We start from the raw sequence: 5,652 nt of genomic DNA, 5'->3' as shown, positions 1-5,652 counted from the left end.
TCGCAGAGACTCTTACTGCGCCTCAGTGGCTGCTGCGCCACTGCGTTCAGGTCTGAGGAACTCTTTTTCGGAGAACATGGACTCCAATGGGGGCTCGGCTTCCCCCCCTGCGGAGGTCCTGGCATTCAAAGCAATGATCGAAGCCTGCACGAAGAGAGCCCCATCGGTGGCTCAGCAAAAGTTCATCAAGAGGATGGATAAGATCCCCACAGTCGCCCTTTCAGAAGAAGAGACGTGTAAAGCAGCACTGAACCTGGCAGAGAGAGGTCTTATTGGCCAGTTCACAGGCCTCTGGCCTTCACCAAAGTCAGTAGAAGATTGGACTCAGAGAAATTTGAACCCCCTGATCAAGGAGGGTGTGAAAAGCTACTTCGTCGGGAAAGGATACTTCGTCTTTGTATTCGATAATCCGGAAGACAGAAGCTTAATATTCAGAAATGGGCCATATTTTATGGGTCCGCAAGGCCTGTATCTGAATAAATGGTCCCCAGACTTCGACCCCACCCAGGATGTCCCCTCAGCAGTTCCGGTATGGGTGAGACTTCCCCACTTGCCTCTCCACTGCTGGAATCAAAAATCCCTTGAAAACATCGGCAATGCATTGGGTAAATACATTGACAGAGCTGCAAGAAAAGATCAGTATTCATGCGCTCGAATATGTGTTGAAGTCGATCTGGAGGAGGGGTTACCGGAAGTAATCAAACTTGCAGTTGCAGGCTGGGAGCATATCCAAGAACTGGACTATGAACAGCTTCCGTTCAAATGTAGACAGTGCCACGAACACGGACATTTCGTGAAGCACTGTAAAAAGAAGGTAGAAGAACAAACAGACAAACAGAAAGAGGAACAATGGACTCTAGTCCAGAAAACAACAAATCCAAAAAAAGGCCCTAGCAAAGGAAGGATAACAGGGATGACAAGCAGCTCAAAACCCATCCAGGAAGAGGAAACAGGGATGCCAAGCAGCTCCAAATCCATCCAAGAAGAGGAAGCAAATGTACAAGGGACATCAAGCACACAAATCAACCCAACAGATCTGGAGCATGAAAACTTGGTGCATGTAGAAAGCACCCCTCCAAGTAAAGAAAGTGAGAAAGAAAAGCAGGTCGAAGCCACACAGGGCAGCTCGCCCAACCCTTCATATGCAGAAATAACAAGGAAAAAAGCAATAGAAAGTTCAGAAACATCAGAAGATGAAGCCTACGAGCGTCCTACCAAAAGAGCTGGTAGGAAATCCCGGAAAGAAAAGAGAGAAGAAGAGGTCGAGAGACTTAAAACCCAAGGGAGCCAAGCAACCACAGAAATGTCCATTGGGCGGAATACCAGGCCGAGACCCTCCAAGGGAGGTCCCACCCCCCCACCAGGTAAATAATGAAATTTGTCTCTTGGAATTGTAGAGGATTGGGGAGCCCTGCAAAACTAGAAGCAGTTAAGGATCTTCTTAAAGCTGAACCCACAGACATCCTCATGCTCCAAGAGACCAAAATTGAAGGGCATTCCCTTCTTGATACCAGTAGGCTAAAATGGAACAAAAATACAGGCAAGGCAGTTAGCGCAAGGGGAACCTCCCGAGGATTGGCCACTCTATGGTCAGATAGCACATTCCAGCTCAATAAATACCATGAAACTCAGCACTGGATATACACAGAATTGACGCACAAAGTTAGTAAGTTGAATGTCTCTCTCTTCAATTTGTATGTTCCGGTAAATTATGCAGAAAAAAGAGAATGCTGGTATTCTTTATCAACTTACCTAGAACAGCAGTCTCCAAACAATATTATCATTGCGGGAGACTTAAATATAGTTCTGAAGCCAAAGGAGAAGAGGGGAGGCTCCAGTTCCAGAGACCCCATGCTGGCCACGGTGGAGGAGATCGTACAGAACTGGGATCTCTTAGACTTCCCTCCAGTACATGGACTCTATACATGGTCGAATAACCGGGTCGGGTCGGAACAAATCTCTGCCCGGCTGGACAGATTTATGATCCAAAGCGGCCTCTTGTTGAACAAAAAGATCGCCAGCACAAAAATTTTGCCCAAATTGACCTCGGACCATAAGCCAATACAACTGCTATTAGAGGACGAAGAAGATTTGGGCCCCATTCCCTTCCGATTCAACCCTCTGTGGATTGAGAAACCGGGTTTTATCGAGACAGTGAAAGAGGCATGGGACAAACCCATCATAGGTTCCCCCAGCTACATCTGGGAATAGAAGTTGAAGGCAACAAAACATGCATTGAAGGAGTGGATTAAAAAGCCTGCACCCAATCCAACCAACCAAAGGAAAGAGGCAGTTCAGAGGATGCACTCAATGCAAATGGAAATGGAGAATAAAGATATTACAGTTGAGCTTCTGGATGAGGAAGTCAAAACACAACGCTCTACCTATCAAGCCTTCCGAACTGAAGAAGAGTACTGGAGATTAAAGTCTAGAAGTTTGTGGTTAAAGGCAGGGGACCGAAATACTTCTTATTTCCACAAACAATACAGAGCAAGACTATCCCGGAACCATATAGCGGAAATTAAAACCATGGAGGGACAGGTCTGCAAAGGGTTTGATCAGGTGAAACCCGCTGCTGAAGCACATTTTAGGAATTTATACAATATTGGAATTCAAGCTGAAGAAGAGGAAACCAATGACTTTCTTTCTAATATTCCCCAGCTTGTCAATGAAGAAGAAAATACAGTCCTATGCAGACCTATCACAACTGAGGAGGTTATCCAAGTGATCTGGTCAATGGAAGCCGATAAGGCCCCTGGGCCCGATGGATTCTCTATCCATTTTTATCAATCATGTTGGGAAGTTATCAAATCTGACCTCCTCAAAATGATCAAAGGCTTTATGATAAAAGCTAAAATAGGAGGAGGTATCAAATCCACCTTCCTAGCTTTAATCCCAAAGGAAACCAATCCAGAGACCTTTGCAAGATTCAGGCCAATATCGTTGTGTAATGCTTCTTACAAAATCATAGCCAAGCTCCTAGCAAATCGACTTAAGCCTTTGCTCAAAAAGTTGATTTCCAGCAACCAAGGCGGATTTATGGAAGGCAGATATATTATGGACAATGTCATTCAGGTTCAGGAGACCATCCATTCAAGCAAACAAAGGGGCGAGAAAGGTATGTTGATCAAAATCGATATGGCAAATGCATTCGATAGAGTAAATCGTTTGTTTCTAGGCAAAGTCCTGCTTTCTTTTGGTTTCTCTCAGCACTTTGTCCAGCTTATCAAAGCATGCATAGAATCCCCGTGGATTGCCCCTCTCGTCAATGGACGTCCCACCAACTTCTTCCAAGCTCAAAGGGGCATTAGGCAGGGATGCCCTCTCTCTCCCTTCCTGTATATTCTCATGGCAGACTCTCTCAGCAGGAAGTTAGCAGTTGAAAAAACCGCCGGCTCCCTCCCGGGTCTTAAACCTTCTGAGGTATCAACTCCCTTAAATCATGCCCTCTTCGCGGATGATTCTCTGCTCCTCGGAGGTGTTTCCACCAGAATAGCAAAAGCATTTGATAATGTACTGAAAAGTCACTGTAGGGTGACTGGAGCTCTTATCAATGAGAGCAAAAGCGAAATCTACAGTTGGAATGCGGAACAGCAAGAGATCACCAACATTTCGAGGATACTCGGGTTCAAAGGCCAGGCCAAGTGGGACAGCTTTAGATATCTTAGTCTTCCCATTTCCTCTGGGGTGAACAAGAGATGTTTTTGGACTCATATAATCAGCAAAATTAAATCCAAAATCACAAATTGGGGTGGTTATTGGTTAACAAAAGGAGGCAAATCCATTCTTATAAAAACACAGCTGTCAGCTCTTCCCATATATCAATCAGCATTTCTCCTCGCCCCCAAATATGTCACAGACCAGATAGCAACCCTGATCAGGAACTTCCTATGGCAAGGCGGGAAAGGAAACGAAAAAAAGTTGCACTTAGTTAAATGGGATACGGTCAAGAGGCCAATAGATGAGGGTGGTCTTCAAATTAGGGACCCCTCCTTTATCAACAAATCGCTGGGCGGCAAACTGTTGTGGAAAATAATAAGCGACCCCTCACATCCAATCAGCATAATTTTACAGTCAAAATACTCAGACAAAGAAGCGATAAGGAAAATGCAAATATAGTCTACAGCGGCCAGCTCGCAGGTATGGAGGCTATGTTGCAAGAGTAGCGAATTCTTCAAAAAACACATGTACAGAATACCCGGAAATGGTAAGTCCACACAATTATGGAAGGATCGAATTATGGGGAAAGACCCGCTGGCGGAAAGAGAGGATATCGCAGAGCTCAGAAATTGGCTGGAAAGAGCAGGAGTTAACAGAGTATATGATCTGGCAAGCTGGGACGAACGTGGAGAATGGTTAAAATGGGACTTCCACGGAGTCCCTGAGCGCCTAAAGGACCAACAGATCTAGCTTGAGAACCTGTTAGAAGATGCCACCCCAGACAGCAGATTCAAAAAGGATCGATGGGGATGGGGAAAGTCCGGAATATATACCTCAGCAGAGGGATATAAGTCTCTTCAGGGAAAAAGGATCAGCCACCATACTCCAGCCTTTTGGAAGCAGGTTTGGGAGCCATTAGCGCTACCAAAAATAAATTTTTCCTTTTGGACCTTGGTACACAACAAGTTATTGACAGGGGACAATCTGACAAAAAGAAAGTTTGAAGGGCCTCATAGATGCGCCCTTTGTAGATGTCAGTTAGAAACTGCGCGGCACTTGTTTCTTGACTGCGCCTTTGCCAGGAAGGTGTGGGGAATTCTTCTCGATGAATTCCAGATCTCTCTCCCTCAGCAAACCTCTGTCTCTGAGCTGTTTGCGACTTGGTGTGCTAGCTACCCCAAAGGCATCTTCCCCAAGTCCTTTTGGCGCAGGATTTGGATAGCGTTGCCAAAGTTTGTTTGCTGGCAACTGTGGTTAACCAGAAATCAGCAGATTTTCAAAGAAACGCAGTATTCCCCGCATCAGGTTGCAGCAAAAGCTAAGGCCCTTCTGTTGGAAGCGGCTCAGCAGCAATATATCAAAGAAGACCCCCTGCTCAGGCCAGAAGAAAAAAGGTGGCTTGCTATAGATCCGTTGTCCCGAAAGTATAGAACCTCACCCCTGAAAGCAAACCTGGAATGGAGAAAAAGAGAGACTGATGACATCTTTCAAAGCTGGTGGAGGGCGCAAAATGTAACTACCATTTTCTTTGATGGAGCGTCCAAAGGGAATCCAGGAGCAGCAGGTGCTGGCGGGGTCATCTACTTTGCGGAAGGGCTCTCCTCTATTTCTTTTGCATGGGGTCTCGGAGAGAAAACAAACAACCAAGCGGAGATTCTGGGGCTGCTAAAGGCCTGCCACATTGCAAGAGAGAAAAGCGCTAAAGATATTCAAGTCTTCGGAGACTCAGAAATTTTAATCAAAAAACTAATCAGAGAGGAATACTTCAACAATATTGGGCTCAACAAAATATCGGATAGACTGAAGACGGTTCTACAGAGTTTTGACTCATGCAAATTTTATCATATACTCAAAAATTCCAACAAGGAAGCAGATCGTATGGCGAACTTGGGCAGCACTCTCAACAAAGGAATCTTAAATGTAAACGGGGAAATTCTTTATCATCATTTGTGAACTGCTCCTTTCCAAAGGAAGCAAAAGTAGGTTTTCAAC

Source organism: Pinus tabuliformis, chromosome 6 (assembly GCF_031772625.1).
Source record: "Pinus tabuliformis cultivar Carrire ecotype Pingquan chromosome 6, CPIR1, whole genome shotgun sequence".
In the NCBI taxonomy this organism is placed as follows: Eukaryota; Viridiplantae; Streptophyta; class Pinopsida; order Pinales; family Pinaceae; genus Pinus; species Pinus tabuliformis.
The sequence above is the reverse complement of the archived record's forward strand: the minus strand, read 5'-3'. Positions refer to the sequence as shown.